We start from the raw sequence: 24465 nt of genomic DNA on the forward strand, positions 1-24465 counted from the left end.
AGCAGACTGAAGGTGGCTGCTGCTGTGCACAGGTATATAAAGGCTCAGAGCCTATTATGACACGCGCAGCCAGCGTTCCATTGCCACATTCCATCTACTGCAGGCAGGATACCTGGCTGGCTGAATGTCGCTGAGAAGCTCACAGAGACCGCCATAAGCAACAGTTTAACAGAATGCCACAGACTAATCAACCAAACTTTTTGGGTTGGGTTCTCTTTTATAGTCTGCAGGCATTAAATGAAAGAAGTCAGTGTTCCAGCAGAAGGAGACAACGTTTCAGAAAAGGCATTGTAGCAAACCAAAAAAGAAATTTTAAGCGCAGCAGAGTAACCAGCGCACATACCTGTTAGCTCAGGTGAGTTTAAAAGGCTGCTGTTGATAACAAGGGCATTTGCTAAATAGATGGTGTGTGTGCAACAATATACTGAAAGGTCAATTATATTGTGCAGCTTATCTCACCACCTGTAGTTATTTAGGTGAAAGCTCCAAAATGCTTGCCTAATATGTCTGTTTATCCAAAAGGAAGTAAAAAGGGAGAGCTAGAAAGATAGCATTGCATCACATTACATGGCAATGCAATGCACAGTTGCTGAAGTTGAACCAAAATGAGCTTGTAATCTGGCTTCTGCAACTTTGAACATGAAAAATCCAATGAGGAGAAGAAAAGCAAAGCCAAAGAGTCCATCCCAAAATCCGACAAACAAGCAAAATGAACAAAAAACATTGAATTCAATTCTTTCTGATTTTAGAAACTGCATTAAAGAAGGGGTGCACCGGTCCTGGAGATACTGCAATACCAGGTCAATGCGTGGAGTGGACAGAGCAAGCTCTTTTTCCATCTCCCTGTTCTAAAAATCCATTTAATATATGGTCCCCAGATAGGGGACGTATCAGATATTAAACTGATAAGAACAGATACTACACTTGATCTTAGCCAAAAGGCCGAGAAGCGATAACCAGAATTGGTTTCAAACTACGGAGCCACCCAAGGATCCTGAAAAGTCCATTTGTGGAGATGAGCTCCTGGACTCCCGTTAAGAAGACATGTTGTCAACCTCTAGATCCCTTACATGCCTGCACTTTTCGGCTTGCTGCTGCTGCAATCCACGCGTTTTAGATCTGCATAACTCCACCTCTTTAAACACAGCACCTTCACCCCCTGCTGTTCCCACCCGCCTCAACACCGTTGGAAGGGAGGAGAACCAATTAAGGCGGGGGGTGGGGTGGAACGAGCAGCTGTCTACCCTTAGCAGGAGGGCTCCTGATTACATACCTCTCCTGCTGCTGCTGCTGCTGGCTGTCCAGCAGCAGACTGAAGGTGGCTGCTGCTGTGCACAGGTATATAAAGGCTCAGAGCCTATTATGACACGCGCAGCCAGCGTTCCATTGCCACATTCCATCTACTGCAGGCAGGATACCTGGCTGGCTGAATGTCGCTGAGAAGCTCACAGAGACCGCCATAAGCAACAGTTTAACAGAATGCCACAGACTAATCAACCAAACTTTTTGGGTTGGGTTCTCTTTTATAGTCTGCAGGCATTAAATGAAAGAAGTCAGTGTTCCAGCAGAAGGAGACAACGTTTCAGAAAAGGCATTGTAGCAAACCAAAAAAGAAATTTTAAGCGCAGCAGAGTAACCAGCGCACATACCTGTTAGCTCAGGTGAGTTTAAAAGGCTGCTGTTGATAACAAGGGCATTTGCTAAATAGATGGTGTGTGTGCAACAATATACTGAAAGGTCAATTATATTGTGCAGCTTATCTCACCACCTGTAGTTATTTAGGTGAAAGCTCCAAAATACTTGCCTAATATGTCTGTTTATCCAAAAGGAAGTAAAAAGGGAGAGCTAGAAAGATAGCATTGCATCACATTACATGGCAATGCAATGCACAGTTGCTGAAGTTGAACCAAAATGAGCTTGTAATCTGGCTTCTGCAACTTTGAACATGAAAAATCCAATGAGGAGAAGAAAAGCAAAGCCAAAGAGTCCATCCCAAAATCCGACAAACAAGCAAAATGAACAAAAAACATTGAATTCAATTCTTTCTGATTTTAGAAACTGCATTAAAGAAGGGGTGCACCGGTCCTGGAGATACTGCAATACCAGGTCAATGCGTGGAGTGGACAGAGCAAGCTCTTTTTCCATCTCCCTGTTCTAAAAATCCATTTAATATATGGTCCCCAGATAGGGGACGTATCAGATATTAAACTGATAAGAACAGATTTTTTTGATTGAATATATCTTTTATTAGCACAAAAAATAAGTTAACAGACAGTGTACAGTGCCGCAGCCCAGTACACACAGAATTCTACATCATATTTACATAGCATGAGGATACGACGCACTAACTAGACACATCACACCCCTATGCTACACAAAACACTCAATCTGAAAGAAAAAGCATGTCAATCAATACAGTACGACAAACCGTGATAAGGGATGGGGATTGGAAAAAAGGGGATGGGGAGGGGAAAATCACAGGCCCGAAGCTTTATTGAAAGACAAGACACATAAGGGGAGAGGGGGAGGAGGGGTTTAGTCCTCGTCCTCGTCCTCCGGACCGTCCATGATGGAATAGTCTCTGAGCAGGCTGTGGATCAGCCTGTGGCAGTCCTGGATGGACATCCTCTCCCTCCTCAAGATGAGCCGGTTCCTGGCGACCCAAACGGCATCCTTGAAGCAGTTCATAAGGCGCCAAGCCTCCTGGATGGCTCCGACGGTATGAACCCCAGGGAAGAGTCCGTAAAGCACAGAATGGTGCGATAGGCTCGCCCTGGGGACAGAGTTCCTCAGGTCGTCCTCAAGTGCAGTCAATAGGCGCTGTGCAAATCCGCAGTCCCAAAAAGTGTGCAAAGATGTTTCCTCCACGAAGGGGCACCTTGGGCAGTACCGGGTCTTGCACAGGTTCCGGGCATGCATGAATGACCGGACGGGCAGTCCGCCCTGAATCGCCATCCACGACAAGTCCTTGTGCCCGTTGGTCAGCCTGTCAGACGACACATTTGTCCACACAGTCTCCAGCGTGTCCTGGTGAAGTCCTGTGATGTTCTCCACGTCATCCTTGGCTCTGATTAGCTTGTGGATAGTTTTGGGCTTCCACAAGTCGGGCTTGAGTCCCTCCAGTTGATGCTCCCCCACAAATCGAACGACGTCTCCGTAGAACCATGGCGTCGTCCAGTTGTAGGGGAAGGAGCTGTCCCACTTGTCCCAGCCGAGTCGCCTCCAAAGAGGAAGCAGGAAGAAGCGAGACATGGACCTGCCCGCGGAGCCATTCTTGACTTGCAAAGTCCGGCGGACACAATCACACACAAAAGAGGATCGCAGGAGGGTGGGGATATCTGGAACGCCCTTCCCACCCTTGCGAGGCTCCTTGTACATGACGGCCCGCCTGACTCTGTCCATCTTGGATCCCCAGACAAAGTGAAACACTGTCCTGGTAATGGCCCTGCACACAGTGACGTGTGGGGGCCAGGCCTGCGCCGTGTACTGCAAGACGGGCAGGACCTCATTACGCAGGACGAGTGCCTTACCCTCACAAGTGAGGTGTCTGAGGCTCCAGAGTCCGATCCGTTGCTTCACCTTGGCCAAGCGTTCTTGCCAGGACTTGAGGGCCGCTCCTTCCTTCCCGAACCAGACTCCCAGCACCTTGAGGAAATCCGGTTGAATGTTGAAGGGGAAGGGGGCGGAGGAGGCCGGCTGCCAATCCCCGAAGAGCATGGCTTCCGACTTCCTGCAGTTGACTTTGGCCCCTGAAGCCCGGCCGAACCTCTCACACGTCTGGACGAGGGCGTCGACTGAACCACGATCAGCGCAGAAGACGGTGACGTCGTCCATGTAGAGTGAGCACTTGACCTCGTGTCGTCCCGGACCCGGTGCGGTGATCCCTCTGATCTCTCCATTCTGCCGGATAGCCTCTGCGAAGAGTTCTATAACACAAACAAAAAGAAGAGGTGATAGAGGGCAGCCTTGTCTGACCCCAGAGAGGACAGGGAAGGGGTCAGTCTTCCAGCCGTTCACCAACACCGAGCTGTGGATATCAAAATACATCAGACGGACATACGAACAAAACATGTTACCCAAACCTAACCGGTGCAGAGCTCGGCCCATGAACTCGTGGGAAACCCGGTCGAAGGCCTTCTCCTGATCCAAGGAGACCAGGGCCGCGTGTGCGCGGCGGACCTTGATGTACTCGACCGTGTCCCGCACGAGAGCGAGGCTGTCTGCGATGCGACGTCCAGGGATGCCGCAGGTCTGGTCCGGGTGGATGATCCGTCCGATGACCGTCTTAAGTCGTGTCGCCATCGTCTTGGCCAGGATCTTGTAGTCCACGTTGAGCAGAGTGATGGGACGCCAATTCCTCAGGTCGCACCTCTCTCCCTTCCGCTTGTACAGGATCGTGACCATTCCTTCCCTCAAAGATGGAGGCATTCTACCCTCCACCACCATCTCCTCGTACAGGTCCAACAGGTCCGGACAGATGAGGTCTCCCAGCGCTACATAGAGCTCCGCTGGAAGACCATCACTGCCCGGGGTCCTGCCGGTCCTAAAGGATTTAGCGGCAGAGAGCAATTCGCCCACCATCAGAGGTTTGTCCAAGGCTGCCGTGCCTGCAGGATCAAGATGGTTAGTGATACCTGACAGGAACTTATCAGCAGCGTCGGGGTCGGTAGTCTTGTGGGAGTAGAGTTCGCTGTAGAAGTCGCTGACGACCCTCATCACGTCCTCCTTCCCACGTCGCATGTTTCCGCTCTCGTCTCGCAGCTCGTTCAGGGGCGTGTGACCGGCATGAAGTTTCCTGAAAAAGAATGAGTTACATTTCTCACCCTTCTCCAGATTCTCCACTTTGGAACGGAAGATGATTCGCTTGGACTCCTCCTCAAAGTGCCTTTTCAGGCTCTTCTTGGTCTCCTCCAGCTCCTCCCTCACGTCCCAGCCGCAGTGAAGAAGGTCCTGCAGCGACCGCAGCTCGCGCTGCAGCCCTCTGAAGTCCCTCCTCTTCTCACACTCCTGTTGTCGACCCTTGGCCTGAAAGAAACAGCGAAACTCAAGTTTAACATATTCCCACCAATCAGAGACTGTTTGGAAGCTACCCTTGTAGGACTGCCACATTGCGTAGGCTGCTCTCAGCTCCTCCACGACTTCATCCTGAGCCAGCAGAGCACAATTCAGCTTCCAGGAGCCGGGGCCGGACGGAAAACCGTCGCCGAGGACACCTTGTAAGTGAATGGCTCTGTGGTCGGAGAAGAAGCAGGAGACCATCGAGTGCCTACTCTGCCTGACTGCCCGAGAGGTGAACACAAAGTCAATCCTGGAGCGGAGTGAGCCATCGGGTCGGCTCCACGAATAGTTCGTGGAGCCTCTCCCCATGGAGCCCACCACGTCCTGAAGAGAGGCCTCGGTTACCATCTCGATGAGCAGCTTGGACGTGATGTCCAACTTGGCAGATGTGCCAGAACTACGACCGTCCTCCTCGATGGGGCAGTTGAAATCCCCGGCCATCACTAAGGTCCTGGTGGTGGCAAGCTGAAGCCGCAGGGTCTGGAAAAGCTCCAAACGCTCATTCTTCAGTGGGGACGCATACACGTTGATGAACCTGACAGGTTCCCCCGCCCAGTTGCCATCTACAACAAGAGCCCTGCCGCAGATGAGCTCCTGGACGGACTCAAGCGTGAATGCGCCCCCCCTGATCAGAATTGCGACCCCCGCAGACTTGCAGTCACCCCCACCGGACCAGTAGGATGGACCGTGGGACCACTCCCTGGCCAGATGTTTGAAGGACCTAGAGGAGGGAAGGGAACATTCCTGCAACATATAAACATCACACAACTGGGAAGTAAGGAAGGCATAAATAGTCTGACGTCTGAACTTGTCCTTGATGCTCCTGACATTAATGGAAAATAAGTTAATATTAGCCATCATGTAGGGAAAAAAGAAAAAGTTAGCGCAGGCAATACACCTTAGTTACCACTCCGGTCGGGTGGTCCCTCGTCGGTGTTGACTGCTGGTGACGGGATCACCAGCAGGCCCTCTTCCTCCATCTGGTCAAGCAGCGCAGCCTCAATCTCGGCGACCACCAGTTCCTCCTCTTCTGGCTCGGCCACCAGGGTCTCAACCATGTGCTCCATCTCTTCTGGCTCAGGGAGGGTATCCTCCTTTTCGCCTACGAAATCCAGAATCTTCTTTTTGGAGGATTCAGTAGCAGGGCTGTCCTCCACCTTCCTCTTTCCCCGGGTTGGAACTGGGGAGACAAGAAGGGGAAAATCCTCCTCGGAATAGATAGCGGCGGGTGGAGGAAAGGTTAATTCCACCGCTACCATGGTCTGGGGAGGGAGAGTGGCTGCCGGGGCAGGGGAAAGTACACCTGCTGAGGAGTAGGGGAAGGAGGAAGAGGAAGTGGAATCCTCAGCAGGGGTGGCCGGGGTGGGGGGGGATTGGACGGGGGTGGCAGGGGGAGGGATCGAGAGAGGGGTGACAGAACTCTTACCCTCCTTTGACTTTTTCTTCTGCTTCGGAGCTGCTGGGACCGTCGCTGTGGCTTTGGCCACCGACTCCTTGACCGCTTTGGCCTTGGTCGTCTCGGCCTTGGCCGCTGGGGCCTTGGTCGTCGCGTCCTTGACCTTCACAGGCCTGGTCGTCGGGGCCTTGTCCTCCGTAGCTGGGGTCGTCGCAACCACCGATGCCCAGGATCTCTCACGCCTGGGGCAATCCTTGTACAGATGAGCCGCCAGCCCACACAGGTTGCAGGACGTCTTCTTCGGGCAGTCCTTCGAGCTGTGTCCCGTCACTCGACAAATCCTGCAGGCATCCTCCTTGCAGTCCTTCATCTCGTGGCCGTTCTTGCCGCATCTCCTGCAGTTCCGCGGCATGTCCGGGTAATAGATGAGGCCGTAGGAGTTGCCCAGGGAGAATGTCGGGGGCAGGTGCCGAAGTCCGTCTGAGTACGCCAGGTCCCTGTGAAGTCTAACGGTCACCGACCACTTACCTGTCCAGAAGCCGAGTCCATTCAGGATGTGAGAGGGTTCCTTCACAACCAAACAGAAGCGTCTCAGGAAGGTACAGATGTCTTGGCCTGGGGTGTGCGGGTTGCGCATGGAGACCGTGATCCTCCTTTCATCCCTCTGGATAGGGCAGCTACCTGTAAAGGCAGAGAAAGAATTATCCGGTCCTTTTGCGCTTACCATTTCCCAGAACCTCCTGCAGGTGTTCACAGTGGCGAAGGTGACGAAGAAGATCCCCGTCAAGAAGGTCTGGATGCTGAGGGTGTCCGACCTGGAGAAGCCTCGATCCAGCAGCATCTTCTGGCAGAACACGTCCGAGGACATGTCCGGCACCCTCCCATCCACTTCCTTCAGCTTCAGGGCCACCGTCTGCCGCATCCATGGCTCCAGGGCTGGAGCTTCGTGGCGGGGCTTCTGGGGTCCCTTCTGCTGGCCAGTCGTGGAGGCAGAGTCCTTGGGGTCAGAATCGGCTCCTGGCTGGGCCCTCCTGGCTGTCCCCAGCTCCAGGCTCTTCTTTTCGGCCTTCCTCGCAGCGCTTGCCATGGCTTTCCTCCTGCAGTTACTTCTTGGAGCTGGATCTGGAACTCTTCCCGGAATGGGTGGAGCTATGGAGATTCTTCTCCCGTCGTGTTCTGGACAAATTCCCTGAAAGGTCTTTGTCTCGATGATTTTCTTCCTCGAAGATTCCACAGGACAGCCCGATTCTTCTCCGAGTCTTCGTCTTCTTCTGGATTCTTTAGAGCTTCTTCCTCCCACCGATATCCGCCTTCGTTCTCTGATGTCAGCTGGGCTCCGAAGCTCTTCTCCTTCCGAGTTCGATCGCTCTCATCAAGTGTAGATCGTAGCTCTTGTGTTCTTAAAAGAACAGATACTACACTTGATCTTAGCCAAAAGGCCGAGAAGCGATAACCAGAATTGGTTTCAAACTACGGAGCCACCCAAGGATCCTGAAAAGTCCATTTGTGGAGATGAGCTCCTGGACTCCCGTTAAGAAGACATGTTGTCAACCTCTAGATCCCTTACATGCCTGCACTTTTCGGCTTGCTGCTGCTGCAATCCACGCGTTTTAGATCTGCATAACTCCACCTCTTTAAACACAGCACCTTCACCCCCTGCTGTTCCCACCCGCCTCAACACCGTTGGAAGGGAGGAGAACCAATTAAGGCGGGGGGTGGGGTGGAACGAGCAGCTGTCTACCCTTAGCAGGAGGGCTCCTGATTACATACCTCTCCTGCTGCTGCTGCTGCTGGCTGTCCAGGAGCAGACTGAAGGTGGCTGCTGCTGTGCACAGGTATATAAAGGCTCAGAGCCTATTATGACACGCGCAGCCAGCGTTCCATTGCCACATTCCATCTACTGCAGGCAGGATACCTGGCTGGCTGAATGTCGCTGAGAAGCTCACAGAGACCGCCATAAGCAACAGTTTAACAGAATGCCACAGACTAATCAACCAAACTTTTTGGGTTGGGTTCTCTTTTATAGTCTGCAGGCATTAAATGAAAGAAGTCAGTGTTCCAGCAGAAGGAGACAACGTTTCAGAAAAGGCATTGTAGCAAACCGAAAAAGAAATTTTAAGCGCAGCAGAGTAACCAGCGCACATACCTGTTAGCTCAGGTGAGTTTAAAAGGCTGCTGTTGATAACAAGGGCATTTGCTAAATAGATGGTGTGTGTGCAACAATATACTGAAAGGTCAATTATATTGTGCAGCTTATCTCACCACCTGTAGTTATTTAGGTGAAAGCTCCAAAATGCTTGCCTAATATGTCTGTTTATCCAAAAGGAAGTAAAAAGGGAGAGCTAGAAAGATAGCATTGCATCACATTACATGGCAATGCAATGCACAGTTGCTGAAGTTGAACCAAAATGAGCTTGTAATCTGGCTTCTGCAACTTTGAACATGAAAAATCCAATGAGGAGAAGAAAAGCAAAGCCAAAGAGTCCATCCCAAAATCCGACAAACAAGCAAAATGAACAAAAAACATTGAATTCAATTCTTTCTGATTTTAGAAACTGCATTAAAGAAGGGGTGCACCGGTCCTGGAGATACTGCAATACCAGGTCAATGCGTGGAGTGGACAGAGCAAGCTCTTTTTCCATCTCCCTGTTCTAAAAATCCATTTAATATATGGTCCCCAGATAGGGGACGTATCAGATATTAAACTGATAAGAACAGATACTACACTTGATCTTAGCCAAAAGGCCGAGAAGCGATAACCAGAATTGGTTTCAAACTACGGAGCCACCCAAGGATCCTGAAAAGTCCATTTGTGGAGATGAGCTCCTGGACTCCCGTTAAGAAGACATGTTGTCAACCTCTAGATCCCTTACATGCCTGCACTTTTCGGCTTGCTGCTGCTGCAATCCACGCGTTTTAGATCTGCATAACTCCACCTCTTTAAACACAGCACCTTCACCCCCTACTGTTCCCACCCGCCTCAACACCGATGGAAGGGAGGAGAACCAATTAAGGCGGGGGGTGGGGTGGAACGAGCAGCTGTCTACCCTTAGCAGGAGGGCTCCTGATTACATACCTCTCCTGCTGCTGCTGCTGCTGGCTGTCCAGCAGCAGACTGAAGGTGGCTGCTGCTGTGCACAGGTATATAAAGGCTCAGAGCCTATTATGACACGCGCAGCCAGCGTTCCATTGCCACATTCCATCTACTGCAGGCAGGATACCTGGCTGGCTGAATGTCGCTGAGAAGCTCACAGAGACCGCCATAAGCAACAGTTTAACAGAATGCCACAGACTAATCAACCAAACTTTTTGGGTTGGGTTCTCTTTTATAGTCTGCAGGCATTAAATGAAAGAAGTCAGTGTTCCAGCAGAAGGAGACAACGTTTCAGAAAAGGCATTGTAGCAAACCAAAAAAGAAATTTTAAGCGCAGCAGAGTAACCAGCGCACATACCTGTTAGCTCAGGTGAGTTTAAAAGGCTGCTGTTGATAACAAGGGCATTTGCTAAATAGATGGTGTGTGTGCAACAATATACTGAAAGGTCAATTATATTGTGCAGCTTATCTCACCACCTGTAGTTATTTAGGTGAAAGCTCCAAAATGCTTGCCTAATATGTCTGTTTATCCAAAAGGAAGTAAAAAGGGAGAGCTAGAAAGATAGCATTGCATCACATTACATGGCAATGCAATGCACAGTTGCTGAAGTTGAACCAAAATGAGCTTGTAATCTGGCTTCTGCAACTTTGAACATGAAAAATCCAATGAGGAGAAGAAAAGCAAAGCCAAAGAGTCCATCCCAAAATCCGACAAACAAGCAAAATGAACAAAAAACATTGAATTCAATTCTTTCTGATTTTAGAAACTGCATTAAAGAAGGGGTGCACCGGTCCTGGAGATACTGCAATACCAGGTCAATGCGTGGAGTGGACAGAGCAAGCTCTTTTTCCATCTCCCTGTTCTAAAAATCCATTTAATATATGGTCCCCAGATAGGGGACGTATCAGATATTAAACTGATAAGAACAGATACTACACTTGATCTTAGCCAAAAGGCCGAGAAGCGATAACCAGAATTGGTTTCAAACTACGGAGCCACCCAAGGATCCTGAAAAGTCCATTTGTGGAGATGAGCTCCTGGACTCCCGTTAAGAAGACATGTTGTCAACCTCTAGATCCCTTACATGCCTGCACTTTTCGGCTTGCTGCTGCTGCAATCCACGCGTTTTAGATCTGCATAACTCCACCTCTTTAAACACAGCACCTTCACCCCCTGCTGTTCCCACCCGCCTCAACACCGTTGGAAGGGAGGAGAACCAATTAAGGCGGGGGGTGGGGTGGAACGAGCAGCTGTCTACCATTAGCAGGAGGGCTCCTGATTACATACCTCTCCTGCTGCTGCTGCTGCTGGCTGTCCAGCAGCAGACTGAAGGTGGCTGCTGCTGTGCACAGGTATATAAAGGCTCAGAGCCTATTATGACACGCGCAGCCAGCGTTCCATTGCCACATTCCATCTACTGCAGGCAGGATACCTGGCTGGCTGAATGTCGCTGAGAAGCTCACAGAGACCGCCATAAGCAACAGTTTAACAGAATGCCACAGACTAATAAACCAAACTTTTTGGGTTGGGTTCTCTTTTATAGTCTGCAGGCATTAAATGAAAGAAGTCAGTGTTCCAGCAGAAGGAGACAACGTTTCAGAAAAGGCATTGTAGCAAACCAAAAAAGAAATTTTAAGCGCAGCAGAGTAACCAGCGCACATACCTGTTAGCTCAGGTGAGTTTAAAAGGCTGCTGTTGATAACAAGGGCATTTGCTAAATAGATGGTGTGTGTGCAACAATATACTGAAAGGTCAATTATATTGTGCAGCTTATCTCACCACCTGTAGTTATTTAGGTGAAAGCTCCAAAATGCTTGCCTAATATGTCTGTTTATCCAAAAGGAAGTAAAAAGGGAGAGCTAGAAAGATAGCATTGCATCACATTACATGGCAATGCAATGCACAGTTGCTGAAGTTGAACCAAAATGAGCTTGTAATCTGGCTTCTGCAACTTTGAACATGAAAAATCCAATGAGGAGAAGAAAAGCAAAGCCAAAGAGTCCATCCCAAAATCCGACAAACAAGCAAAATGAACAAAAAACATTGAATTCAATTCTTTCTGATTTTAGAAACTGCATTAAAGAAGGGGTGCACCGGTCCTGGAGATACTGCAATACCAGGTCAATGCGTGGAGTGGACAGAGCAAGCTCTTTTTCCATCTCCCTGTTCTAAAAATCCATTTAATATATGGTCCCCAGATAGGGGACGTATCAGATATTAAACTGATAAGAACAGATACTACACTTGATCTTAGCCAAAAGGCCGAGAAGCGATAACCAGAATTGGTTTCAAACTACGGAGCCACCCAAGGATCCTGAAAAGTCCATTTGTGGAGATGAGCTCCTGGACTCCCGTTAAGAAGACATGTTGTCAACCTCTAGATCCCTTACATGCCTGCACTTTTCGGCTTGCTGCTGCTGCAATCCACGCGTTTTAGATCTGCATAACTCCACCTCTTTAAACACAGCACGTTCACCCCCTACTGTTCCCACCCGCCTCAACACCGATGGAAGGGAGGAGAACCAATTAAGGCGGGGGGTGGGGTGGAACGAGCAGCTGTCTACCCTTAGCAGGAGGGCTCCTGATTACATACCTCTCCTGCTGCTGCTGCTGCTGGCTGTCCAGCAGCAGACTGAAGGTGGCTGCTGCTGTGCACAGGTATATAAAGGCTCAGAGCCTATTATGACACGCGCAGCCAGCGTTCCATTGCCACATTCCATCTACTGCAGGCAGGATACCTGGCTGGCTGAATGTCGCTGAGAAGCTCACAGAGACCGCCATAAGCAACAGTTTAACAGAATGCCACAGACTAATCAACCAAACTTTTTGGGTTGGGTTCTCTTTTATAGTCTGCAGGCATTAAATGAAAGAAGTCAGTGTTCCAGCAGAAGGAGACAACGTTTCAGAAAAGGCATTGTAGCAAACCAAAAAAGAAATTTTAAGCGCAGCAGAGTAACCAGCGCACATACCTGTTAGCTCAGGTGAGTTTAAAAGGCTGCTGTTGATAACAAGGGCATTTGCTAAATAGATGGTGTGTGTGCAACAATATACTGAAAGGTCAATTATATTGTGCAGCTTATCTCACCACCTGTAGTTATTTAGGTGAAAGCTCCAAAATGCTTGCCTAATATGTCTGTTTATCCAAAAGGAAGTAAAAAGGGAGAGCTAGAAAGATAGCATTGCATCACATTACATGGCAATGCAATGCACAGTTGCTGAAGTTGAACCAAAATGAGCTTGTAATCTGGCTTCTGCAACTTTGAACATGAAAAATCCAATGAGGAGAAGAAAAGCAAAGCCAAAGAGTCCATCCCAAAATCCGACAAACAAGCAAAATGAACAAAAAACATTGAATTCAATTCTTTCTGATTTTAGAAACTGCATTAAAGAAGGGGTGCACCGGTCCTGGAGATACTGCAATACCAGGTCAATGCGTGGAGTGGACAGAGCAAGCTCTTTTTCCATCTCCCTGTTCTAAAAATCCATTTAATATATGGTCCCCAGATAGGGGACGTATCAGATATTAAACTGATAAGAACAGATACTACACTTGATCTTAGCCAAAAGGCCGAGAAGCGATAACCAGAATTGGTTTCAAACTACGGAGCCACCCAAGGATCCTGAAAAGTCCATTTGTGGAGATGAGCTCCTGGACTCCCGTTAAGAAGACATGTTGTCAACCTCTAGATCCCTTACATGCCTGCACTTTTCGGCTTGCTGCTGCTGCAATCCACGCGTTTTAGATCTGCATAACTCCACCTCTTTAAACACAGCACCTTCACCCCCTGCTGTTCCCACCCGCCTCAACACCGTTGGAAGGGAGGAGAACCAATTAAGGCGGGGGGTGGGGTGGAACGAGCAGCTGTCTACCCTTAGCAGGAGGGCTCCTGATTACATACCTCTCCTGCTGCTGCTGCTGCTGGCTGTCCAGCAGCAGACTGAAGGTGGCTGCTGCTGTGCACAGGTATATAAAGGCTCAGAGCCTATTATGACACGCGCAGCCAGCGTTCCATTGCCACATTCCATCTACTGCAGGCAGGATACCTGGCTGGCTGAATGTCGCTGAGAAGCTCACAGAGACCGCCATAAGCAACAGTTTAACAGAATGCCACAGACTAATCAACCAAACTTTTTGGGTTGGGTTCTCTTTTATAGTCTGCAGGCATTAAATGAAAGAAGTCAGTGTTCCAGCAGAAGGAGACAACGTTTCAGAAAAGGCATTGTAGCAAACCAAAAAAGAAATTTTAAGCGCAGCAGAGTAACCAGCGCACATACCTGTTAGCTCAGGTGAGTTTAAAAGGCTGCTGTTGATAACAAGGGCATTTGCTAAATAGATGGTGTGTGTGCAACAATATACTGAAAGGTCAATTATATTGTGCAGCTTATCTCACCACCTGTAGTTATTTAGGTGAAAGCTCCAAAATGCTTGCCTAATATGTCTGTTTATCCAAAAGGAAGTAAAAAGGGAGAGCTAGAAAGATAGCATTGCATCACATTACATGGCAATGCAATGCACAGTTGCTGAAGTTGAACCAAAATGAGCTTGTAATCTGGCTTCTGCAACTTTGAACATGAAAAATCCAATGAGGAGAAGAAAAGCAAAGCCAAAGAGTCCATCCCAAAATCCGACAAACAAGCAAAATGAACAAAAAACATTGAATTCAATTCTTTCTGATTTTAGAAACTGCATTAAAGAAGGGGTGCACCGGTCCTGGAGATACTGCAATACCAGGTCAATGCGTGGAGTGGACAGAGCAAGCTCTTTTTCCATCTCCCTGTTCTAAAAATCCATTTAATATATGGTCCCCAGATAGGGGACGTATCAGATATTAAACTGATAAGAACAGATACTACACTTGATCTTAGCCAAAAGGCCGAGAAGCGATAACCAGAATTGGTTTCAAACTACGGAGCCACCCAAGGATCCTGAAAAGTCCATTTGTGGAGATGAGCTCCTGGACTCCCGTTAAGAAGACATGTTGTCAACCTCTAGATCCCTTACATGCCTGCACTTTTCGGCTTGTTGCTGCTGCAATCCACGCGTTTTAGATCTGCATAACTCCACCTCTTTAAACACAGCACCTTCACCCCCTGCTGTTCCCACCCGCCTCAACACCGTTGGAAGGGAGGAGAACCAATTAAGGCGGGGGGTGGGGTGGAACGAGCAGCTGTCTACCCTTAGCAGGAGGGCTCCTGATTACATACCTCTCCTGCTGCTGCTGCTGCTGGCTGTCCATCAGCAGACTGAAGGTGGCTGCTGCTGTGCACAGGTATATAAAGGCTCAGAGCCTATTATGACACGCGCAGCCAGCGTTCCATTGCCACATTCCATCTACTGCAGGCAGGATACCTGGCTGGCTGAATGTCGCTGAGAAGCTCACAGAGACCGCCATAAGCAACAGTTTAACAGAATGCCACAGACTAATCAACCAAACTTTTTGGGTTGGGTTCTCTTTTATAGTCTGCAGGCATTAAATGAAAGAAGTCAGTGTTCCAGCAGAAGGAGACAACGTTTCAGAAAAGGCATTGTAGCAAACCAAAAAAGAAATTTTAAGCGCAGCAGAGTAACCAGCGCACATACCTGTTAGCTCAGGTGAGTTTAAAAGGCTGCTGTTGATAACAAGGGCATTTGCTAAATAGATGGTGTGTGTGCAACAATATACTGAAAGGTCAATTATATTGTGCAGCTTATCTCACCACCTGTAGTTATTTAGGTGAAAGCTCCAAAATGCTTGCCTAATATGTCTGTTTATCCAAAAGGAAGTAAAAAGGGAGAGCTAGAAAGATAGCATTGCATCACATTACATGGCAATGCAATGCACAGTTGCTGAAGTTGAACCAAAATGAGCTTGTAATCTGGCTTCTGCAACTTTGAACATGAAAAATCCAATGAGGAGAAGAAAAGCAAAGCCAAAGAGTCCATCCCAAAATCCGACAAACAAGCAAAATGAACAAAAAACATTGAATTCAATTCTTTCTGATTTTAGAAACTGCATTAAAGAAGGGGTGCACCGGTCCTGGAGATACTGCAATACCAGGTCAATGCGTGGAGTGGACAGAGCAAGCTCTTTTTCCATCTCCCTGTTCTAAAAATCCATTTAATATATGGTCCCCAGATAGGGGACGTATCAGATATTAAACTGATAAGAACAGATACTACACTTGATCTTAGCCAAAAGGCCGAGAAGCGATAACCAGAATTGGTTTCAAACTACGGAGCCACCCAAGGATCCTGAAAAGTCCATTTGTGGAGATGAGCTCCTGGACTCCCGTTAAGAAGACATGTTGTCAACCTCTAGATCCCTTACATGCCTGCACTTTTCGGCTTGCTGCTGCTGCAATCCACGCGTTTTAGATCTGCATAACTCCACCTCTTTAAACACAGCACCTTCACCCCCTGCTGTTCCCACCCGCCTCAACACCGTTGGAAGGGAGGAGAACCAATTAAGGCGGGGGGTGGGGTGGAACGAGCAGCTGTCTACCCTTAGCAGGAGGGCTCCTGATTACATACCTCTCCTGCTGCTGCTGCTGCTGGCTGTCCAGCAGCAGACTGAAGGTGGCTGCTGCTGTGCACAGGTATATAAAGGCTCAGAGCCTATTATGACACGCGCAGCCAGCGTTCCATTGCCACATTCCATCTACTGCAGGCAGGATACCTGGCTGGCTGAATGTCGCTGAGAAGCTCACAGAGACCGCCATAAGCAACAGTTTAACAGAATGCCACAGACTAATCAACCAAACTTTTTGGGTTGGGTTCTCTTTTATAGTCTGCAGGCATTAAATGAAAGAAGTCAGTGTTCCAGCAGAAGGAGACAACGTTTCAGAAAAGGCATTGTAGCAAACCAAAAAAGAAATTTTAAGCGCAGCAGAGTAACCAGCGCACATACCTGTTAGCTCAGGTGAGTTTAAAAGGCTGCTGTTGATAACAAGGGCATTTGCTAAATAGATGGTGTGTGTGCAACAATATACTGAAAGGTCAATTATATTGTGCAGCTTATCTCACCACCTGTAGTTATTTAGGTGAAAGCTCCAAAATGCTTGCCTAATATGTCTGTTTATCCAAAAGGAAGTAAAAAGGGAGAGCTAGAAAGATAGCATTGCATCACATTACATGGCAATGCAATGCACAGTTGCTGAAGTTGAACCAAAATGAGCTTGTAATCTGGCTTCTGCAACTTTGAACATGAAAAATCCAATGAGGAGAAGAAAAGCAAAGCCAAAGAGTCCATCCCAAAATCCGACAAACAAGCAAAATGAACAAAAAACATTGAATTCAATTCTTTCTGATTTTAGAAACTGCATTAAAGAAGGGGTGCACCGGTCCTGGAGATACTGCAATACCAGGTCAATGCGTGGAGTGGACAGAGCAAGCTCTTTTTCCATCTCCCTGTTCTAAAAATCCATTTAATATATGGTCCCCAGATAGGGGACGTATCAGATATTAAACTGATAAGAACAGATTTTTTTTGATTGAATATATCTTTTATTAGCACAAAAAATAAGTTAACAGACAGTGTACAGTGCCGCAGCCCAGTACTCACAGAATTCTACATCATATTTACATAGCATGAGGATACGACGCACTAACTAGACACATCACACCCCTATGCTACACAAAACACTCAATCTGAAAGAAAAAGCATGTCAATCAATACAGTACGACGAACCGTGATAAGGGATGGGGATTGGGAAAAAGGGGATGGGGAGGGGAAAATCACAGGCCCGAAGCTTTATTGAAAGACAAGACACATAAGGGGAGAGGGGGAGGAGGGGTTTAGTCCTCATCCTCGTCCTCCGGACCGTCCATGATGGAATAGTCTCTGAGCAGGCTGTGGATCAGCCTGCGGCAGTCCTGGATGGACATCCTCTCCCTCCTCAAGATGAGCCGGTTCCTGGCGACCCAAACGGCATCCTTGAAGCAGTTCATAAGGCGCCAAGCCTCCTGGATGGCTCCGACGGTATGAACCCCAGGGAAGAGTCCGTAAAGCACAGAATGGTGCGATAGGCTCGCCCTGGGGACAGAGTTCCTCAGGTCGTCCTCAAGTGCAGTCAATAGGCGCTGTGCAAATCCGCAGTCCCAAAAAGTGTGCAAAGATGTTTCCTCCACGAAGGGGCACCTTGGGCAGTACCGGGTCTTGCACAGGTTCCGGGCATGCATGAATGACCGGACGGGCAGTCCGCCCTGAATCGCCATCCACGACAAGTCCTTGTGCCCGTTGGTCAGCCTGTCAGACGACACATTTGTCCACACAGTCTCCAGCGTGTCCTGGTGAAGTCCTGTGATGTTCTCCACGTCATCCTTGGCTCTGATTAGCTTGTGGATAGTTTTGGGCTTCCACAAGTCGGGCTTGAGTCCCTCCAGTTGATGCTCCCCCACAAATCGAACGACGTCTCCGTAGAACCATGGCGTCGTCCAGTTGTAGGGGAAGGAGCTGTCCCACTTGTCCCAGCCGAGTCGCCTCCAAAGAGGAAGCAGGAAGAAGCGAGACATGGACCTGCCCGCGGAGCCATTCTTGACTTGCAAAGTCCGGCGGACACAATCACACACAAAAGAGGATCGCAGGAGGGTGAGGATATCTGGAACGCCCTTCCCACCCTTGCGAGGCTCCTTGTACATGACGGCCCGCCTGACTCTGTCCATCTTGGATCTCCAGACAAAGTGAAACACTGTCCTGGTAATGGCCCTGCACACAGTGACGTGTGGGGGCCAGGCCTGCGCCGTGTACTGCAAGACGGGCAGGACCTCATTACGCAGGACGAGTGCCTTACCCTCACAAGTGAGGTGTCTGAGGCTCCAGAGTCCGATCCGTTGCTTCACCTTGGCCAAGCGTTCTTGCCAGGACTTGAGGGCCGCTCCTTCCTTCCCGAACCAGACTCCCAGCACCTTGAGGAAATCCGGTTGAATGTTGAAGGGGAAGGGGGCGGAGGAGGCCGGCTGCCAATCCCCGAAGAGCATGGCTTCCGACTTCCTGCAGTTGACTTTGGCCCCTGAAGCCCGGCTGAACCTCTCACACGTCTGGACGAGGGCGTCGACTGAACCACGATCAGCGCAGAAGACGGTGACGTCGTCCATGTAGAGCGAGCACTTGACCTCGTGTCGTCCCGGACCCGGTGCGGTGATCCCTCTGATCTCTCCATTCTGCCGGATAGCCTCTGCGAAGAGTTCTATAACACAAACAAAAAGAAGAGGTGATAGAGGGCAGCCTTGTCTGACCCCAGAGAGGACAGGGAAGGGGTCAGTCTTCCAGCCGTTCACCAACACCGAGCTGTGGATATCAAAATACATCAGACGGACATACGAACAAAACATGTTACCCAAACCTAACCGGTGCAGAGCTCGGCCCATGAACTCGTGGGAAACCCGGTCGAAGGCCTTCTCCTGATCCAAGGAGACCAGGGCCGCGTGTGCGCGGCGGACCTTGATGTACTCGACCGTGTCACGCACGAGAGCGAGGCTGTCTGCGATGCGACGTCCAGGGATGCCGCAGGTCTGGTCCGGGTGGATGATCCGTCCGATGACCGTCTTAAGTCGTGTCGCCATCGTCTTGGCCAGGATCTTGTAGTCCACGTTGAGCAGAGTAATGGGACGCCAATTCCTCAGGTCGCACCTCTCTCCCTTCCGCTTGTACAGGATCGTGACCATTCCTTCCCTCAAAGATGGAGGCATTCTACCCTCCACCACCATCTCCTCGTACAGGTCCAACAGGTCCGGACAGATGAGGTCTCCCAGCGCTACATAGAGCTCCGCTGGAAGACCATCACTGCCCGGGGTCCTGCCGGTCCTAAAGGATTTAGCGGCAGAGAGCAATTCGCCCACCATCAGAGGTTTGTCCAAGGTTGCCGTGCCTGCAGGATCAAGATGGTTAGTGATACCTGACAGGAACTTATCAGCAGCGTCAGGGTCAGTAGTCTTGTGGGAGTAGAGTTCGCTGTAGAAGTCGCTGACGACCCTCATCACGTCCTCCTTCCCACGTCGCATGTTTCCGCTCTCGTCTCGCAGCTCGTTCAGGGGCGTGTGACCGGCATGAAGTTTCCTGAAAAAGAATGAGTTACATTTCTCACCCTTCTCCAGATTCTCCACTTTGGAACGGAAGACGATTCGCTTGGACTCCTCCTCAAAGTGCCTTTTCAGGCTCTTCTTGGTCTCCTCCAGCTCCTCCCTCACGTCCCAGCCGCAGTGAAGAAGGTCCTGCAGCGACCGCAGCTCGCGCTGCAGCCCTCTGAAGTCCCTCCTCTTCTGACACGCCTGTTGTCGACCCTTGGCCTGAAAGAAACAGCGAAACTCAAGTTTAACATATTCCCACCAATCAGAGACTGTTTGGAAGCTACCCTTGTAGGACTGCCACATTGCGTAGGCTGCTCTCAGCTCCTCCACGACTTCATCCTGAGCCAGCAGAGCACAATTCAGCTTCCAGGAGCCGGGGCCGGACGGAAAACCGTCGCCGAGGACACCTTGTAAGTGAATGGCTCTGTGGTCGGAGAAGAAGCAGGAGACCATCGAGTGCCTACTCTGCCTGACTGCCCGAGAGGTGAACACAAAGTCAATCCTGGAGCGGAGTGAGCCATCGGGTCGGCTCCACGAATAGTTCGTGGAGCCTCTCCCCATGGAGCCCACCACGTCCTGAAGAGAGGCCTCGGTTACCATCTCGATGAGCAGCTTGGACGTGATGTCCAACTTGGCAGATGTGCCAGAACTACGACCATCCTCCTCGATGGGGCAGTTGAAATCCCCGGCCATCACTAAGGTCCTGGTGGTGGCAAGCTGAAGCCGCAGGGTCTGGAAAAGCTCCAAACGCTCATTCTTCAGTGGGGACGCATACACGTTGATGAACCTGACAGGTTCTCCCGCCCAGTTGCCATCTACAACAAGAGCCCTGCCGCAGATGAGCTCCTGGACGGACTCAAGCGTGAATGCGCCCCCCCTGATCAGAATTGCGACCCCCGCAGACTTGCAGTCACCCCCACCGGACCAGTAGGATGGACCGTGGGACCACTCCCTGGCCAGATGTTTGAAGGACCTAGAGGAGGGAAGGGAACATTCCTGCAACATATAAACATCACACAACTGGGAAGTAAGGAAGGCATAAATAGTCTGACGTCTGAACTTGTCCTTGATGCTCCTGACATTAATGGAAAATAAGTTAATATTAGCCATCATGTAGGGAAAAAAGAAAAAGTTAGCGCAGGCAATACACCTTAGTTACCACTCCGGTCGGGTGGTCCCTCGTCGGTGTTGACTGCTGGTGACGGGATCACCAGCAGGCCCTCTTCCTCCATCTGGTAAAGCAGCGCGGCCTCGATCTCGGCGACCACCAGTTCCTCCTCTTCTGGCTCGGCCACCAGGGTCTCAACCATGTGCTCCATCTCTTCTGGCTCAGGGAGGGTATCCTCCTTTTCGCCTACGAAATCCAGAATCTTCTTTTTGGAGGATTCAGTAGCAGGGCTGTCCTCCACCTTCCTCTTTCCCCGGGTTGGAACTGGGGAGACAAGAAGGGGAAAATCCTCCTCGGAATAGATAGCGGCGGGTGGAGGAAAGGTTAATTCCACCGCTACCATGGTCTGGGGAGGGAGAGTGGCTGCCGGGGCAGGGGAAAGGACACCTGCTGAGGAGTAGGGGAAGGAGGAAGAGAAAGTGGAATCCTCAGCAGGGGTGGCCGGGGTGGGGGGGAATTGGACGGGGGTGGCAGGGGGAGGGATCGAGAGAGGGGTGACAGAACTCTTACCCTCCTTTGACTTTTTCTTCTGCTTCGGAGCTGCTGGGACCGTCGCTGGGGCTTTGGCCACCGACTCCTTGACCGCTTTGGCCTTGGTCGTCTCGGCCTTGGCCGCTGGGGCCTTGGTCGTCGCGTCCTTGACCTTCACAGGCCTGGTCGTCGGGGCCTTGTCCTCCGTAGCTGGGGTCGTCGCAACCACCGATGCCCAGGATCTCTCACGCTTGGGGCAATCCTTGTACAGATGAGCCGCCAGCCCACACAGGTTGCAGGATGTCTTCTTCGGGCAGTCCTTCGAGCTGTGTCCCGTCACTCGACAAATCCTGCAGGCATCCTCCTTGCAGTCCTTCATCTCGTGGCCGTTCTTGCCGCATCTCCTGCAGTTCCGCGGCATGTCCGGGTAATAGATGAGGCCGTAGGAGTTGCCCAGGGAGGATGTCGGGGGCAGGTGCCGAAGTCCGTCTGAGTACGCCAGGTCCCTGTGAAGTCTAACGGTCACCGACCACTTACCTGTCCAGAAGCCGAGTCCATTCAGGATGTGAGAGGGTTCCTTCACAACCAAACAGAAGCGTCTCAGGAAGGTACAGATGTCTTGGCCTGGGGTGTGCGGGTTGCGCATGGAGACCGTGATCCTCCTTTCGTCCCTCTGGATAGGGCAGCTACCTGTAAAGGCAGAGAAAGAATTATCCGGTCCTTTTGCGCTTACCATTTCCCAGAACCTCCTGCAGGTGTTCACAGTGGCGAAGGTGACGAAGAAGATCCCCGTCAAGAAGGTCTGGATGCTGAGGGTGTCCGACCTGGAGAAGCCTCGATCCAGCAGCATCTTCTGGCAGAACACGTCCGAGGACATGTCCGGCACCCTCCCATCCACTTCCTTCAGCTTCAGGGCCACCGTCTGCCGCATCCATGGCTCCAGGGCTGGAGCTTCGTGGCGGGGCTTCTGGGGTCCCTTCTGCTGGCCAGTCGTGGAGGCAGAGTCCTTGGGGTCAGAATCGGCTCCTGGCTGGGCCCTCCTGGCTGTCCCCTGCTCCAGGCTCTTCTTTTCGGCCTTCCTCGCAGCGCTTGCCATGGCTTTCCTCCTGCAGTTACTTCTTGGAGCTGGATCTGGAACTCTTCCCGGAATGGGTGGAGCTATGCAGATTCTTCTCCCATCGTGTTCTGGACAAATTCCCCGAAAGGTCTTTGTCTCGATGATTTTCTTCCTCGAAGATTCCACAGGACAGCCCGATTCTTCTCCGAGTCTTCGTTTTCTTCTGGATTCTTTAGAGCTTCTTCCTCCCACCGATATCCGCCTTCCTTCTCCGATGTCAGCTGGGCTCCGAAGCTCTTCTCCTTCCGAGTTTGATCGCTCTCGTCAAGTGTAGATCGCAGCTCTTGTGTTCTTAAAAGAACAGATACTACACTTGATCTTAGCCAAAAGGCCGAGAAGCGATAACCAGAATTGGTTTCAAACTACGGAGCCACCCAAGGATCCTGAAAAGTCCATTTGTGGAGATGAGCTCCTGGACTCCCGTTAAGAAGACATGTTGTCAACCTCTAGATCCCTTACATGCCTGCACTTTTCGGCTTGCTGCTACTGCAATCCACGCGTTTTAGATCTGCATAACTCCACCTCTTTAAACACAGCACCTTCACCCCCTGCTGTTCCCACCCGCCTCAACACCGTTGGAAGGGAGGAGAACCAATTAAGGCGGGGGGTGGGGTGGAACGAGCAGCTGTCTACCCTTAGCAGGAGGGCTCCTGATTACATACCTCTCCTGCTGCTGCTGCTGCTGGCTGTCCAGCAGCAGACTGAAGGTGGCTGCTGCTGTGCACAGGTATATAAAGGCTCAGAGCCTATTATGACACGCGCAGCCAGCGTTCCATTGCCACATTCCATCTACTGCAGGCAGGATACCTGGCTGGCTGAATGTCGCTGAGAAGCTCACAGAGACCGCCATAAGCAACAGTTTAACAGAATGCCACAGACTAATCAACCAAACTTTTTGGGTTGGGTTCTCTTTTATAGTCTGCAGGCATTAAATGAAAGAAGTCAGTGTTCCAGCAGAAGGAGACAACGTTTCAGAAAAGGCATTGTAGCAAACCAAAAAAGAAATTTTAAGTGCAGCAGAGTAACCAGCGCACATACCTGTTAGCTCAGGTGAGTTTAAAAGGCTGCTGTTGATAACAAGGGCATTTGCTAAATAGATGGTGCGTGTGCAACAATATACTGAAAGGTCAATTATATTGTGCAGCTTATCTCACCACCTGTAGTTATTTAGGTGAAAGCTCCAAAATGCTTGCCTAATATGTCTGTTTATCCAAAAGGAAGTAAAAAGGGAGAGCTAGAAAGATAGCATTGCATCACATTACATGGCAATGCAATGCACAGTTGCTGAAGTTGAACCAAAATGAGCTTGTAATCTGGCTTCTGCAACTTTGAACATGAAAAATCCAATGAGGAGAAGAAAAACAAAGCCAAAGAGTCCATCCCAAAATCCGACAAACAAGCAAAATGAACAAAAAACATTGAATTCAATTCTTTCTGATTTTAGAAACTGCATTAAAGAAGGGGTGCACCGGTCCTGGAGATACTGCAATACCAGGTCAATGCGTGGAGTGGACAGAGCAAGCTCTTTTTCCATCTCCCTGTTCTAAAAATCCATTTAATATATGGTCCCCAGATAGGGGACGTATCAGATATTAAACTGATAAGAACAGATTTTTTTTTTTTTCCGAAAGCCCGAATTCGTGTACAAAACCCGAGTGCGCTTAAAAAAGTGACAAGTGCCACAAAAAAAGTGCACTAGGATGCTGGTCTTCTTGAAACCCTCTCCAAAAGGAGAAGGGTCCCCCAAACCATTCCCCGTCCCTCCGAGCCAAAAGGCCACAGCGAGGAGCAGGGACAAAAAGCCACCTCCAGCCGAAGCCAGAGGCGACCCAATCTTCCCCCCAGCACCTGCCCGAGTTCTCACCTGAGCAAGGCACTGGGAGCCAAAGACTGTGCTCCCCTCCCGGAAGAGAGGAGCCAACAACGCTCTCCTCCCGAAAGAGGAGAGCCAGGGGGGTTCAGGGGGGGGCGGAACCTGATGGCCACACACTCCCCCCCTAGACCTGCCAAGAGAGGAACCCGTAAGGGAACCGCATCCCGACAAAATCCTAGTAGGACGTGACACACGTGAATAAGTGGACACACAGTGACAAAGAAATTATATAAATAGTGAAG

General features: G+C 50.1%; 10 non-coding genes and 2 pseudogenes across 10 annotated transcripts; all 12 read right to left on the minus strand.

The window, feature by feature from the left end:
• Positions 1–763: 763 nt before the first annotated feature.
• Positions 764–954, minus strand: LOC141211278 (U2 spliceosomal RNA). Its single transcript, XR_012281257.1, has one exon. It is a non-coding gene; the product is annotated as a U2 spliceosomal RNA (small nuclear RNA).
• Positions 955–2069: 1115 nt separating this feature from the next.
• LOC141211610 (U2 spliceosomal RNA) lies at positions 2070–2263 on the minus strand. Its single transcript, XR_012281578.1, has one exon. It is a non-coding gene; the product is annotated as a U2 spliceosomal RNA (small nuclear RNA).
• Positions 2264–7825: 5562 nt separating this feature from the next.
• LOC141211810 (U2 spliceosomal RNA) lies at positions 7826–7905 on the minus strand (annotated as a pseudogene).
• Positions 7906–9020: 1115 nt separating this feature from the next.
• On the minus strand, positions 9021–9211 carry LOC141211290 (U2 spliceosomal RNA). Its single transcript, XR_012281269.1, has one exon. It is a non-coding gene; the product is annotated as a U2 spliceosomal RNA (small nuclear RNA).
• A 1115-nt stretch (positions 9212–10326) lies between these two features.
• Positions 10327–10517, minus strand: LOC141211301 (U2 spliceosomal RNA). Its single transcript, XR_012281280.1, has one exon. It is a non-coding gene; the product is annotated as a U2 spliceosomal RNA (small nuclear RNA).
• A 1115-nt stretch (positions 10518–11632) lies between these two features.
• LOC141211313 (U2 spliceosomal RNA) lies at positions 11633–11823 on the minus strand. The gene has a single exon (XR_012281291.1). It is a non-coding gene; the product is annotated as a U2 spliceosomal RNA (small nuclear RNA).
• Positions 11824–12938: 1115 nt separating this feature from the next.
• Positions 12939–13129, minus strand: LOC141211324 (U2 spliceosomal RNA). Its single transcript, XR_012281302.1, has one exon. It is a non-coding gene; the product is annotated as a U2 spliceosomal RNA (small nuclear RNA).
• Positions 13130–14244: 1115 nt separating this feature from the next.
• Positions 14245–14435, minus strand: LOC141211335 (U2 spliceosomal RNA). The gene has a single exon (XR_012281313.1). It is a non-coding gene; the product is annotated as a U2 spliceosomal RNA (small nuclear RNA).
• Positions 14436–15550: 1115 nt separating this feature from the next.
• Positions 15551–15741, minus strand: LOC141211347 (U2 spliceosomal RNA). The gene has a single exon (XR_012281324.1). It is a non-coding gene; the product is annotated as a U2 spliceosomal RNA (small nuclear RNA).
• Positions 15742–16856: 1115 nt separating this feature from the next.
• LOC141211618 (U2 spliceosomal RNA) lies at positions 16857–17051 on the minus strand. The gene has a single exon (XR_012281586.1). It is a non-coding gene; the product is annotated as a U2 spliceosomal RNA (small nuclear RNA).
• A 5548-nt stretch (positions 17052–22599) lies between these two features.
• LOC141211813 (U2 spliceosomal RNA) lies at positions 22600–22693 on the minus strand (annotated as a pseudogene).
• Positions 22694–23808: 1115 nt separating this feature from the next.
• Positions 23809–23992, minus strand: LOC141211721 (U2 spliceosomal RNA). The gene has a single exon (XR_012281662.1). It is a non-coding gene; the product is annotated as a U2 spliceosomal RNA (small nuclear RNA).
• Between the last annotated feature and the right edge of the window lie 473 nt (positions 23993–24465).

This window comes from Phyllobates terribilis, unplaced genomic scaffold (assembly GCF_046119375.1).
Source record: "Phyllobates terribilis strain yellow unplaced genomic scaffold, ASM4611937v1 Scaffold_170__1_contigs__length_4071412, whole genome shotgun sequence".
Classification (NCBI taxonomy): Eukaryota; Metazoa; Chordata; class Amphibia; order Anura; family Dendrobatidae; genus Phyllobates; species Phyllobates terribilis.